Raw genomic sequence first — 15754 nt, forward strand, 5'->3', positions numbered from 1 at the left:
CAATGTCCTGGGGAAACCTTCCACCATGCTCTTCACTGGTGGTGCCAAGATTTGCAGGGAAGAAGTCTAAATGGGAATTCAGAAAATGAATCTTTGGTGACATGTTGCACTTGTGTTGGGCACGTGGCCAAGTGGTTAAGGCATTTGTCTAGTGATCTAAAGGTCGCTAGTTCAAGCCTCAGCTGTGGCAGCATGTTTGTGTCCTTGAGCAAGGCACTTAACCACACATTGCTCCAGTGTCTGTGTGAGGAGTGGCGCCCCACACAGACTTCCAATCTGTGCCTTGTAAGGCATGAAAATGCCCAACACAAGCCTCTCATGGTCTGAGTCGACGTTCCCCCTCCCCCCTGCACTTAATGGTTTTGTATACTTGAAGCATGTTGTCAACCAGCTGTACATAGCTGGACATGAACATTTTCTGCAACATTCTTGAATGCGATTTTCTCCAGTCCCACTAGAAGTTCTTCGAATTGCCTGTCGTTGATGTCCTCTTTGTCTTGTGGATGAAAAAACAGCCTTAGTTATGGCATCAGTAATTCTGACTTGTCAATTGAATTGTCAATTGAAATACAAAGTATAGATGATTTCAAATAAATGATGTGTGATAGGGAAATTTCACGGTAATTTTCATGATCATTAGCCCAAAATCCATAAGATACCCCCAGAAGTATTCAGGAAGTAAAATCTTTGTTGTCCAGTGATATTGACACAGGATTCTTATGCTTATGGTGCAGAAGTGTTTTGGTGCAAAGTTGGGCTAAATTGTCTCAAACTTTAATGTTTTGTGTATTTCTTAGATTATACTGCTCTTTGTGTGGTTGCATTCTAAGGTTAAGTTTATGGGATTGAGCTTTTTATAGTTTGCTTCATATCAAGATTACTTTATATCAAGTGTTCCCAACCTTTTTTCTCAATGCCATGGAGCCCTACTATTACCTGAGGGGTCTGTGGACCCTAAGTTGCAAACCTCTGCTTTAGACATAGCTGTGGTTTCAAGTCAAGTTAAGTGAAGTTTATTGTCAGTTAACTACATACATGTATATAACATGTATAACCATATAACGTATATAGAAACGAGGCAACATTTCTCTGAACCAGGAGATAAAGCACTACTACACATGCCACACATTACACATGATAACTTATGAAGGTAAGGATAAAATCTACAGATGAATCACACATAAATAACAAACTGAAGTGCATAAACTAAATATTGTAAGGTACGGAACAGATTAACTAGTGATACTTCGAAGGGGGTGCGACAGGGAGTTCAGAAGCCTGTTGGCCTGAGAGAAGAAACTGTTTCCCATTCTGACTGTAACACACATCAAAGTTGCTGGTGAACGCAGCAGGCCAGGCAGCATCTCTAGGAAGAGGTACAGTCGACATTTCGGGCCATGACCCTTTGTCAGGACTAACTGAAAGAAGAGCTAGTAAGAGATTTGAAAGGGGGTGGGGGAGGGGGAGATCCAAAATGATAGGAGAAGACAGGAGGGGGAGGGATGGAGCCAAGAGCTGGACAGGGTGATTGGCAAAAGAGATATGAGAGGATCATGGGATAAGGACGAGGGAGATGTCCTCCTTTTTTAAAGAAAGGGGCTTCCCTTCCTCCACCATCAACTCTGCTCTCAAACACATCTCCCCCATTTCATGCACATCTGCTATCACTCCATCCTCCAGTCACCGCACTACGAATAGGGTTCCCCTGGTCCTTACCTACCACCCCACCAGCCTCCAAGTCCAACATATTATTCTCCGTAACTACCGCCACCTCCAACGGGATCCCACCACTAAGCATATCTTCCCCCCCGCCCTGCTTTCCGCAGGGATCGCTCCCTACGCAACTCCCTTGTCCATTCGTTCCCCCCCCCCCACCATCCCTCCCCACTGATCTCCCTCCTGGCACTTATCCTTGTTAGCGGAACAAGTGCTACACGTGCCCTTATACTTCCTCCCTTACCACCATTCAGGGCCCCAGACAGTCCTTCCAGGTGAGACGACACTTTACCTGTGAGTCGGCTGGGGTGATATACTGCGTCCGGTGCTCCCGAAGTGGCCTTCTATATATTGGTGAGACTCAACACAGACTGGGAGATAGTTTTGCTGAACACCTACGCTCTGTGTGCCAGAGAAAGCAGGATCTCCCAGTGGCCACACATTTTAGTTCCACGTCCCATTCCCATTCTGATATGTCTATCCACGGCCTCCTCGACTGTAAAGATGAAGCCACACTCAGGTTGGGGGAAGAACACCTTATATTCCGTCTGGGTAGCCTCCAAACTGATGGAATGAACATTGACTTCTCTAACTTCTGCTAATGCCCCACCTCCCCCTCGTACCCCATCCGTTATTTATATACACACATTCTTTCTCTCTCTCTCTCTCTCTCTCCTTTTTCTCCCTCTGTCCCTCTGACTATACCCCTTGCCCATCCTCTGGGTTTTTTTTTCCCCTCCCCCTTTTCCTTCTCCCTGGGCCTCCTGTCCCATGATCCTCTCATATCCCTTTTGCCAATCACCTGTCCAGCTCTTGGATCCATCCCTCCCCCTCCTGTCTTCTCCTATCATTTTGGATCTCCCCCTCCCCCCCCCACTTTCAAATCTCTTACTAGCTCTTCCTTCAGTTAGTCCTGACGAAGGGTCTCGGCCCGAAACGTCAACTGTACCTCTTCCTAGAGATGCTGCCTGGCCTGCTGCGTTTACTTGATGTGTGTTGCTTGACTTTCCAGCATCTGCAGAATTCCTCGTGTTTACCCATTCTGACTGTTCTTATTTTTATGCATTAGAGTCTCCTGCCTGATGTTAGAAAGTCGAAGGGGATGCTGGATGGATGGGTGGGATCCTTGATAAAGGATCAAAACTAAAGGCCCTGCATATGCAGCACTACTGATCAATGTCTCCGATGGGTGGTAGGGAGACCCCTATGATCCTCTCAGCTGCTCTCACAGTCCTTTTTTCTGGACTTCCGGTCCGATGCTCGACTGCTCCCATACCAGATGGAGATGCAGCTTGTTAGGACAACCGCGGTGCTGCTTCTGTAAAATGCAGTTAAGATGGGGTGGGGGTGGGGGGGGCCTCGCTTGCCTCCATCTCCTTAGGAAGTGCAGGCACTGATTATCTTTATTTGTCACATGTACATTGAAAGATACAGTGAAATATCTTTGTGTTAACAACCAACAGAGGCCGAAGATGTGTTGGGGCAGCTTGCTGGTATTGTCACGCTTCAACATAGCATGCCTCAACTTATTAACCCTATCCTGTCTGTCTTTGTAATGTGGGAGGAAACCAGAGCAACAGAGTAATCCCATGTGGTCACATGGAGAATGTACAAACTCCGTACAGGCAGTAACAGGAATTGAACCCCGATCGGAGTTGAATTGACTTTAGAGTTTTAGATTAATTGAATGACAATTCAAGTGCATATTTTTTTTAAAAAGCTGCAAGTACTGATTGGGTTCAGCAAGGAGCACGGTTGCGTAGCATAATGGTTTATAGCACCAACTGTAAGATCCGGGTTTAAATCTCACAGCTGCTGCTCTAAACCGTTATGCTATATAACTGTGCTCCTCGCTGAACCCATTCAGAACTTGCAGCTTTTTTAAAAAAAAACAATCTGCATTTGTATTGTAATTTCCTGCAACCTTCAATTGAGCCAGAACTCTACAATTTCTTCAGCTCTGTCCTTCAGAGAGTCTCCAGCTTTCTTAGATTGTGAGACTGTCTGAGTTGTAAGGTCTGTAATTTTGTACTAATGGAGGGTTTCAGTGTCCAAAATATACAAACGTTTGTAGATTGGAATTGCAACAGCACTGGAAGAAGAGAGGGGGTGATTGTCATCAGGAGGATCTTCCTGATCAGTGTGCATATGGCCAACTAAGGAAGGTGGTATTACTGGACTTTATTGTGGGAAATGATCTGGGTCAAATAGAGCAAGTATTAGTGGGAAACAACCAAGGAACAGAAATGATAATATCAAGTGGTTTGAAATAGCAGTAGAAAGGACAGAGACCAATCCAGAAACACTGAGAAAGAGGCAGTTTCAGTGGCTTGGGAACAGATCTGGCCTTTGTGGAATCAGAGCTTAACATGCAAAAGCAATTAAGCATTAGGAGGACTTTAAAATGGAGATAATTTTAGATATTGTGAGGCCTCCGTTGGTCAGGGTCAACCATGGATGTTGCTTCCTATCCATTTACATAGTTGACATGTAAAGCAGGGCAGTACGATACGGAGAGCGACCTGTTGCCCATACAGCTGGCTCCCCTTCTCCGTGCAGCTGATGACTGCGAAGGAACAGCAGAGACTGATACAGTTTGCCACCAGCGCCACCGCAGGAGCTGCCAGTCAGGTTCACCTCAGGGAATCCAGCTCCTGATTTTTCCCTCAGGGTTTACTCCCAAAGCCTTCTCCGTGAATGGGTATAGCCACAAGGGAGCGGAGGTTTGAGATCAGAGTTTTCCTTCTAGATGACTTGCCAACCACGGCTGATGAAACCCAATTGTATGAACTTTAGATACATTCTAGCTGTATTCCCATGAAGAATGAGAATAGGGAATTAAAGGTGGGCTCCCTAGATAACCAAAATTGAGAAAAATGGAAGAAGGGGAATAAAAGAGAGGTTGGTGTTGCGGGGGGAGGGGGGAGTGTTAACGCAAATCAGACCCAGACTGATTTACGGAAAGGAAAAAGGAAAATGAGATGAAGAATGAGCATGAGAAAAAACAAAAAAAGGAATCAATTTTGAAATGTGAAGATGAAATGATTGTAAGGGATAGGGGCTGAGATTTAGGACTGGAAAATCTATTTATTCATTGAGATACAGCATGGAATAGGCCCTTCCAGCCCTTTAAGCAGCACCACCCAGCAACTTACCCCAAGCCTAATCACAGGACAATTTACAATGACCAATTAAGCAACCAACTGGTAGATCCTTGGTCTGTGGGAGGAAAACAGAGCACTTGGAGGAAAATCCACATGATTACGGGGAGGTAGTACAAACTCCTTAAAGGCAGTGGCAGGAAAATTGCTAACATTATACCTGTGGGCATAAATCTGGATGTGACCCACTCAATCAATTTAACCTTGATAGTGGAGTAGTCCTAGAAACAACTGGGGACAAGATAAGCAGTCACTGAGTCAAGAATGAATTTATTAAAGTAAAATAAAAATTGGAGGAAATTTATAAGTTATCAGAATGTTGAGGTTGAAGGACTTGTTCCTATGCTGTACTAAATTCTAACCAGCATCTATTTGTTAAAAGCCAGTCATATTTAATTTAATTAGAATGCAGCACAGAATAGACCCTTCCAGCACTGAGCCATGCTTCCCAGCAACCCCCAATTTAACCCAAGATGAATCACCGGGCAATTTACAATGACCAATGAACCTGCTAACCGGTACATCTTTGGACTGTGGGAGGAAACCGGAGCACCTGGATGAAACCCTCAAAGTCGCGAGGGAGAATGTATAAATTCCTTACAGACAGCGGTGAGTTTGAGGAAAGAAATTATTTGTCAGTGATTTGGATGATGGACTTCGTGGCTTTGTTGCAAAGTTTGCAGACGATATGAAGATAGATGGAAGGGCAGTTAGTTTTGAGGAAGTAGAGAGGCTTCAGAAGGATTTAGATAGATCAGGAGAATGGACAAAGATATGGCAGCTGAAATACAGTATCAGGATGTATATGGTCATGCACTTTGGTAGAAGAAATGAAAGGGTTGACTATTTTCTAAATGGGGAGAAAATACAAAAAGCTGAGGTGCAAAGGGATTTTGGAGTCATTGTGCAGGATTCCCTGAAGGTTAACTTGCAGGTCAAGTCTGTGGTGAGGAAGGCAGATGCAATGTTTGCATTCATTTCAAGGGTATTAGAATGTAAAAGCAAGGATGTAATGTTGAGACTTTATGAAGCACTGGTGAGGCCTCACTTGGAGCACCGTGAACAGTTTTGTGACCCTTATCTTAGAAAGGACATGCTGAAACTGGAGAAGGTTCAGAGGAGGGTCACGGAAATGATTCCGGTATTTTGAATAGCTTGTTATATAAAGAGCTTTTGATGGTTCTGGGCCTCTACTCACTAGAATTCAGAAGAATGATGAGTAACTTCATTGAAACCTATTGAATGATGGAGTGATAGAGTGGATTTGGAGAGGATGTTTCTTATGGTGGGAAACTCTCAGTCCAGAGGACATAGCCTCAGAATAGAGGGGCATCCTTTCAGAACGGAGATGAAGAATTTCTTTAGCCAAAGTGTGGTGAATCTGTGGATTTTCTTCGTCACAGGTAACTGTGGTGGCCAGGTCTTTATGTATATTTAATGCAGAGGTTGATAGATTTTTGATTAGTCAGGACATGAAGAGTCAGGGGGAGAAGGCAGGAGATTGGGGCTGAGAGAAAGATTGGATCAGCCATGATGAAATGGCAGAGCAGACTCGATGGGCCAAATGGCCTAATTCTGCTCCTGTATCTTATGGTTTTATGGAATGCAGGTTGCTGCAATATGCAATATATTGACTTGTAAAAGACATTTGCTGAGGTGCCAAATTCGTCATCAAGATGGATGACTCTGGAATAAAAGTGGCTGTTGTAGTTTTAATCAAAAACTAGTTAAATACTAGGGATCTAGTCAAAGTGGAAGGTAGCTATTTCATACTCATGGAAAGTTTACAGTGGAGACCCTCAAGGAATGAAATTGTGAGTTATTGTTCCTAAAATGAACTTGAACATTTTCTAGAGCTGCAGTGACATCGGGGTGGGGGTGGGGAAATGAATGATAAGAATAGTGACAAACTATTCAAGGCGATAAGGCAGCTTGGCCAATAGATGCAGATGAAATATGACATTGAGAAATGTGAAGTGTTACATTTGAGTAGGAAGAGATGGTTTAACTAGAGTATTGTAACACACACAAAATGCTGGAGGTACTCAGGCTGGGCAACATCTATGGAAATCAGTAAACAGTCAAGGTTCTGTGCCGAGACCCTTCGCCGGTACTACAAGACTGGGGTATTGTTCCAATTTTGGCTACAGGATGTTAGGCTAGATGTGAAAGCTGAAGTGCATATATAGAATAGGTTCATAAATTACTCTGAGCATGTTGAACTTCAGTTATGTGGATAGAAACTTGAATTCCTCTCCCTAGAGCAAAGATTTTTCAACCTTTTTTATGCCATGGACTACTACCATCAAGCAAGGTGTCCATGGATCCCAGGCTGGGAACCACTGCCTTCGAGTCATTTGGAAGGAGGTATGATTAGAGTTATGAAGGCAATTGCCAATGGACAGAGGTAGTTTCCATTGGCACAGAATGGAGGTGATTGGCAAAGTACCCCATTGAACGTGAGCAAAAACATTGATACTTTTTGGGTGTTTGAGGTCTTGAATCTATACCCAGGTAAATATGAGAGTTTCTACAGATGCTGGAAAACCAGATTGTTGTGTATTTCAATCACAAACAAGAGAAAATCTGCAGATGCTGGAAAGCCTTCCGAGTTCCTCCAGCATTTTGTGTGTGTCGTTGTGTATTTAATTTTTCAGTAATATTTGAGTAATCTTGTAGTATGTATATTGATTAACCATTCTTGTTCATTTAAATAATTATGGATTGTATGTAAGAAAATATGTGAATTACATATGTCATCACGCTACCATGTGACATGTGCACACCTTGCTTAAAGTAAACACGAGTTTAGAATCACATTCCAGACTCTTGTGTCCTTCTTTGAATTAGTTTAATGTTTTGAAGTTACAGAACATGGCATAGAGTACCACACAAAATGCTGGAGGAACTCAGCAGGTCAGGCAACATCTATGGAGAGGAATAAAGAGTTGATATTCTGGCTGAGACCCTTTATCAGGACAGCCAGGGATAGTATTGAGTCATAGTATTGTGCAGCAGAGAAAAAAAACATTTGACCCAAATCACCCATGCTCACCATAACCTGCAAATGCTAGCCTCATTTCTCTGCTATAGGCTACATGTCCTTCCTATAGTGAGGTGACTCCAAGTTCAGTCTAACTATTGTTCTCGTGTCAAGGTGACTCCAAATGCAGCCTATCCATCATTCCTGTGTTGAGGTGATTCCAGATGCACTCTAACCAGCATTTTATAGAGCTGCAACATGACGCACTAAACTTATTCTCAGTGCCTTGGCTTATGAAATTAAGCACACTGCTCCTAAGGTTCCTACCATTGCTTCTGGATGTCCTACCAGAATGTGATTCAGTTTTATTGTACAAAAAAAACATCTGGACAAGGATGTAGAGGAGCATCACCTTTACATTCACTGTAGGTAGCCTCAAACATGATACCATGAACAACAGGAATTCTGCAGATGCTGGAAATTCAAGCAACACACATCAAAGTTGCTGGTGAACGCAGCAGGCCAGGCAGCATCTATAGGAAGAGGTACAGTCGACGTTTCAGGCCGAGACCCTTCGTCAGGACTAACTGAAGGAAGAGTGAGTAAGGGATTTGAAAGTTGGAGGGGGAGGGGGAGATGCAAAATGATAGGAGAAGACAGGAGGGGGAGGGATAGAGCCGAGAGCTGGACAGGTGATAGGCAGAAGGGGATACGAGAGGATCATGGGACAGGAGGTCCGGGAAGAAAGACGGGGGGGGGTGACCCAGAGGATGGGCAAGAGGTATATTCAGAGGGACAGAGGGAGAAAAAGGAGAGTGAGAGAAAGAATGTGTGCATAAAAAAGAGTAACAGATGGGGTACGAGGGGGAGGTGGGGCCTAGCGGAAGTTAGAGAAGTCAATGTTCATGCCATCAGGTTGGAGGCTACCCATACGGAATATAAGGTGTTGTTCCTCCAACCTGAGTGTGGCTTCATCTTTACAGTAGAGGAGGCCGTGGATAGACATGTCAGAATGGGAATGGGATGTGGAATTAAAATGTGTGGCCACTGGGAGATCCTGCTTTCTCTGGCGGACAGAGCGTAGATGTTCAGCAAAGCGGTCTCCCAGTCTGCGTCGGGTCTCACCAATATATAAAAGGCCACATCGGGAGCACCGGACGCAGTATATCACCCCAGTCGACTCACAGGTGAAGTGATGCCTCACCTGGAAGGACTGTTTGGGGCCCTGAATGGTGGTAAGGGAGGAAGTGTAAGGGCATGTGTAGCACTTGTTCCGCTTACACGGATAAGTGCCAGGAGGGAGATCAGTGGGGAGGGATGGGGGGGACGAATGGACAAGGGAGTTGTGTAGGGAGCGATCCCTGCGGAATGCAGAGAGAGGGGGGGAGGGAAAGATATGCTTAGTGGTGGGATCCCGTTGGAGGTGGCGGAAGTTACGGAGAATAATATGTTGGACCCGGAGGCTGGTGGGGTGGTAGGTGAGGACCAGGGGAACCCTATTCCTAGTGGGGTGGCGGGAGGATGGAGTGAGAGCAGATGTACGTGAAATGGGGGAGATGCGTTTAAGAGCAGAGTTGATAGTGGAGGAAGGGAAGCCCCTTTCTTTAAAAAATGAAGACATCTCCCTCGTCCTAGAATGAAAAGCCTCATCCTGAGAGCAGATGCGGCGGAGACGGAGGAATTGCGAGAAGGGGATGGCGTTTTTGCAAGAGACAGGGTGAGAAGAGGAATAGTCCAGATAGCTGTGAGAGTCAGTAGGCTTATAGTAGACATCAGTGGATAAGCTGTCTCCAGAGACAGAGACAGAAAGATCTAGAAAGGGGAGGGAGGTGTCGGAAATGGACCAGGTAAACTTGAGGGCAGGGTGAAATTTGGAGGCAAAGTTAATAAAGTCAACGAGTTCTGCATGCGTGCAGGAAGCAGCGCCAATGCAGTCGTCGATGTAGCGAAGGAAAAGTGGGGGACAGATACCAGAATAGGCACGGAACATAGATTGTTCCACAAACCCAACAAAAAGGCAGGCATAGCTAGGACCCATACGGGTGCCCATAGCTACACCTTTAGTTTGGAGGAAATGGGAGGAGCAAAAGGAGAAATTATTAAGAGTAAGGACTAATTCTGCTAGACGGAGCAGAGTGGTGGTAGAGGGGAACTGATTAGGTCTGGAATCCAAAAAGAAGCGTAGAGCTTTGAGACCTTCCTGATGGGGGATGGAAGTATATAGGGACTGGACATCCATGGTGAAAATAAAGCGGTGGGGGCCAGGGAACTTAAAATCATCGAAAAGTTTAAGAGTGTGAGAAGTGTCACGAACATAGGTCGGAAGGGATTGAACAAGGGGTGATAAAACAGTGTCGAGGTATGCAGAAACGAGTTCGGTGGGGCAGGAGCAAGCTGAGACAATAGGTCGGCCGGGACAGGCAGGTTTGTGGATCTTGGGTAGGAGGTAGAAACGGGAAGTGCGGGGTGTGGGAACTATAAGGTTGGTAGCAGTGGATGGGAGATCCCCTGAGCGGATAAAGTCGTTGATAGTGTGGGAGACAATGGCCTGGTGCTCCTTGGTGGGGTCACGATCGAGGGGTAAATAAGAGGAGATATCCGCGAGTTGTCGCTGTGCCTCGGCAAGGTAGAGGTCAGTACGCCAGACTACAACAGCACCCCCCTTATCAGCGGGTTTAATAATAAGGTTAGGATTAGTGCGGAGGGAGTGGAGAGCAGAGCGTTCCGAAGGAGTGAGGTTGGAATGGGGACAAGGTGCGGTGAAGTCGAGACGGTTGATGTCCCGTCGGCAGTTGGCAATAAAGAGATCCAGAGCAGGCAGAAGACCAGAGCGGGGTGTCCATGAAGAAGAGGAGGGTTGAAGACGGGAGAAGGGGTCATCGGTGGGGGTGGAAGAGTCCTTGCCGAAGAAGTAGGCTCGGAGACGGAGACGGCGGAAGAAAAGTTCCGCATCATGGCGAACACGGAACTCGCTGAGGTGTGGGCGAAGGGGGACAAACGTGAGGCCCTTACTGAGAACAGAGCATTCTGCCTCCGACAGTTGAAGGTTTCTGCATACCTCGACACTGTTTTATCACCCCTTGTTCAATCCCTTCCGACCTATGTTCGTGACACTTCTCACGCTCTTAAACTTTTCGATGATTTTAAGTTCCCTGGCCCCCACCGCTTTATTTTCACCATGGATGTCCAGTCCCTATATACTTCCATCCCCCATCAGGAAGGTCTCAAAGCTCTACGCTTCTTTTTGGATTCCAGACCTAATCAGTTCCCCTCTACCACCACTCTGCTCCGTCTAGCAGAATTAGTCCTTACTCTTAATAATTTCTCCTTTTGCTCCTCCCATTTCCTCCAAACTAAAGGTGTAGCTATGGGCACCCGTATGGGTCCTAGCTATGCCTGCCTTTTTGTTGGGTTTGTGGAACAATCTATGTTCCGTGCCTATTCTGGTATCTGTCCCCCACTTTTCCTTCGCTACATCGACGACTGCATTGGCGCTGCTTCCTGCACGCATGCAGAACTCGTTGACTTTATTAACTTTGCCTCCAACTTTCACCCTGCCCTCAAGTTTACCTGGTCCATTTCCGACACCTCCCTCCCCTTTCTAGATCTTTCTGTCTCTGTCTCTGGAGACAGCTTATCCACTGATGTCTACTATAAGCCTACTGACTCTCACAGCTATCTGGACTATTCCTCTTCTCACCCTGTCTCTTGCAAAAACGCCATCCCCTTCTCGCAATTCCTCCGTCTCCGCCACATCTGCTCTCAGGATGAGGCTTTTCATTCTAGGACGAGGGAGATGTCTTCATTTTTTAAAGAAAGGGGCTTCCCTTCCTCCACTATCAACTCTGCTCTTAAACGCATCTCCCCCATTTCACGTACATCTGCTCTCACTCCATCCTCCCGCCACCCCACTAGGAATAGGGTTCCCCTGGTCCTCACCTACCACCCCACCAGCCTCCGGGTCCAACATATTATTCTCCGTAACTTCCGCCACCTCCAACGGGATCCCACCACTAAGCATATCTTTCCCTCCCCCCCTCTCTCTGCATTCCGCAGGGATCGCTCCCTACACAACTCCCTTGTCCATTCGTCCCCCCCATCCCTCCCCACTGATCTCCCTCCTGGCACTTATCCATGTAAGCGGAACAAGTGCTACACATGCCCTTACACTTCCTCCCTTACCACCATTCAGGGCCCCAAACAGTCCTTCCAGGTGAGGCATCACTTCACCTGTGAGTCGACTGGGGTGATATACTGCGTCCGGTGCTCCCGATGTGGCCTTTTATATATTGGTGAGACCCAACGCAGACTGGGAGACCGCTTTGCTGAACATCTACGCTCTGTCCGCCAGAGAAAGCAGGATCTCCCAGTGGCCACACATTTTAATTCCACATCCCATTCCCATTCTGACATGTCTATCCACGGCCTCCTCTACTGTAAAGATGAAGCCACACTCAGGTTGGAGGAACAACACCTTATATTCCGTATGGGTAGCCTCCAACCTGATGGCATGAACATTGACTTCTCTAACTTCCGCTAGGCCCCACCTCCCCCTCGTACCCCATCTGTTACTCTTTTTTATGCACACATTCTTTCTCTCACTCTCCTTTTTCTCCCTCTGTCCCTCTGAATATACCTCTTGCCCATCCTCTGGGTCACCCCTCCCCCCCGTCTTTCTTCCCGGACCTCCTGTCCCATGATCCTCTCGTATCCCCTTCTGCCTATCACCTGTCCAGCTCTCGGCTCCATCCCTCCCCCTCCTGTCTTCTCCTATCATTTTGCATCTCCCCCTCCCCCTCCAGCTTTCAAATCCCTTACTCACTCTTCCTTCAGTTAGTCCTGACGAAGGGTCTCGGCCTGAAACGTCGACTGCGCCTCTTCCTATAGATGCTGCCTGGCCTGCTGCGTTCACCAGCAACTTTGATGTGTGTTGCATGATACCATGAATATCAATTTCTCTTTCTGGTAAACAAATTTCTCCCCTCCCCTCCATTCCCACTCCAAGCTTTTATCTCTTCTCATTTGCCTATCACTTGTAATTCTCATGTGGTCCACTGTCCTCTCCTATCAGATTCCTTCTTCTCCAGCCTTGACCTTTCCCACCCACCTGGCATCACCTATCACCTTCCAGCTAGCCTCCTTCCCGTCCCTCCACCTTCTTATTGTGGCGCCTTCCCCATTCCATTTCAGTCCTGAAGAAGGGTCTCAACCTAAAACGTGAACTATCTATCCATCATCAAAGATGCTGAATTGCTCCAGTGTTTTGTGTGTGTTGGTCTGGATAAGGATCTTGATCTGTAAGGAATTTGGGTTACTATAGAGAGTGGGCAGGGGTATGCTGCCACCAAGATTGCTCTTGTACAGAACTGATACAGACTTATCAGGCCAAATTGTTTCTGATTCTACTGTAATCGTTGTCAGTTCCCTCCTTTTATTATCCACCTCTGCCCTTTTTAAAGCTTCTGTTTAAGACTTCTGCGGCCTTTAGTTGAACCGTCTGAAGGTTGCCCAATGGGGGCAGCACGGTAGCATAGCGGTTCCAGCACTATGACAGCACCAGCGACCCGGGTTCAGTTCCCGCCACTGTCTGTAAGTATGTTCTCCATGGGTTTCCTCCAGGCGATCCAGTTTCCGACCAGATTCCAAAGATGTCTAGGTTAGTAGGTTAGTTTGTTTCATGGGTGTAATTGGGTGGTGTGGGCACGTTGGCCAAGAGGGCTGTCACTGTGCTGTACCTCTACATCTAAAATCTAAAAACTTAAAGCAATTGCTTTCATGTTAGTGTTTAACCGTGAAGCACCTTGCTGATTTTATTGTGAATATTCTCTATAAATGTAGCCACCATTTTGATTTAATTTTTTTACTATGATTCATAACTCCATGAACTTATTTCAAACTTATCATTCCAACATGAGCTCTGACAGAGAAGTTGACAAATATTCTGAAGTCGTTATTTCAATGAGCTGCATGTATTTTTGTTTTTCTCCAAGAGGAACAACTGGCAACCAGTAACTTTCCTCTCTGCAGTGTTCAGTGCTACGAAATCTTAATCAGGGATGTTTGTTTTGCTGGGGAAATGGTGTGGGAGAATATATTCATGGAAATATAGAACCACTTGTTTGATGAGCTCTACATTTAATAGCCTGTTATTACTTGACTTTGAGGTAATTTTAGTCTCGAGTGGTATAATTTTGATGAATACAGCTTATTTCCACATGTTATTTCTCTGACTGGCATGATTTTAACTTCTATACATTGGAAAAATGCGCTTTTTAAAATTTTATGGTTCTGTAACTTCAATATCAATCTGAAGTATGGTAGTGCATTTGGATTTTTTTTGTATTTGCATACTTTGTGATTATTCCAGTGCATTATTATCCTGGTACAGAAAATTTGTGCTTTCTCTTGAAATATAATACCTTGACATTTTCCTCTTATTGATATTAGCTCAGAGTATTGATTGTGGTGATGCTTGATCTGTTATTTTTAATAATTGCAGAAATTGAGCATGTTTCCCATTCTCCCTTTTAAGTGACAGTGAAGCATAAATCAGACAGGAATTGTTTGTAGGTGTGCCATTAAGTTTTTAATGGTGATGACCATTAACCATGAAGCCATGCGTGAGTTGCAAGAGCCAAGAAATTTTTCTATGTGGGGTTTTCATTTCAAAGGTTGCTTGTCATATTGAGCACTCCAAGTCTTAGAATGGTTATAGTAAGGTTGTCGATCAATGGCATCTGTTCCGACTGTTTGCTCGTCACACTCCCTGGATCTGGAACTTATTTCCTTATTAGGTAATTATCCACCTCCCGTTTGATGACTGAAATTGAAACCGCCTTCATTACTTTTCCTACTCTTTGGAACCAAACCATTGAGAACAAAGTGTTTCATAAACCCACTTAGAGTAATATGGCACAGTTTAATTTATTATTAGAATATTTATTCAATGCTTATCATTTCTAGTATAGCAGCTTTTTCTTTTCCCTTCAGACTTGTAGGTTTTTAAAGCTGTTCATTAATGACTGCGTGGCGGGATGGAGATATACTTCTACCAAAGGACTTCTAAGGGCTCCTTCCTCCACGAGCCTGCAGGACATCCTTGGGCAAGATGTAGCATCTGCTCTGCCCCCAATCAGGGTCACGTGAAGCCATGGGAGTAGGTGGTGGATGGTCGTTTGAGCAGCTGGTACATGTCACAAGTCCTGGTTATGCGACCACTGGCTGACAATCTCTGAAGAGTAGTGATAATGGCTGGGGTCACCCATCTTGTAAAGATGCTGCCCAGAAGAAGGCAATGGCAAACCACTTCTGTAGAAAAACTTCTCAAAAAAAACGATCCTGGTCATGGAAAGGCCATGGTTGCATATACGTCATACAACATGGCACATAATAAACAAGTGAATTAGTAACTAAACTGTGCTAATTGGTTTACTGATACTAGGTGGGCATTGTCTTGCATGCAGGTAACAAGCATGAATTATGATAACAAAGAAGCTTGACACTGATCTTATAGGAATAATTATGATGATGTTCAGTGATCTTTTTTGGAAGAGTAAATAAGGAGAAACTGTTTCCAGTGGCTGACGGTGAGATACATTCCAGGATGCACTGGGGCACATCAGACACCCTCGCCCAGGCAATCCAGCCAGGGTTGATCAGTCCCCGGCTTGTGTCCCAGCAGAACTGGTCCATGGGTCACACCTGTTGATCCATAGCCACCTGGATGCTCGCTCAACAGCCTCTGTGACAGTCTGGTTGGCTTTTTTCTTTGCAGCCCCCATAATGTCAAGGAGAGAGCAGGTTCTGCACAGTGAGCAGCCAGCAAAACCTCTACACCCCACCTCTATAGGCTCACATCATGCCCTCCAACTCTGTCTCTGGCCTGGCACTGCTC

At 45.5% G+C, this 15754-nt stretch overlaps 1 protein-coding gene across 2 annotated transcripts in view; it reads left to right on the plus strand.

Annotated features, from left to right (window-relative positions):
• The window catches only part of sbno1 (strawberry notch homolog 1 (Drosophila)), a 151184-nt gene that overhangs the window by 22920 nt on the left and 112510 nt on the right, over positions 1-15754 (plus strand). The window lies entirely within an intron of this gene.

Source organism: Mobula hypostoma, chromosome 21 (assembly GCF_963921235.1).
Source record: "Mobula hypostoma chromosome 21, sMobHyp1.1, whole genome shotgun sequence".
NCBI classification, from domain to species: Eukaryota; Metazoa; Chordata; class Chondrichthyes; order Myliobatiformes; family Myliobatidae; genus Mobula; species Mobula hypostoma.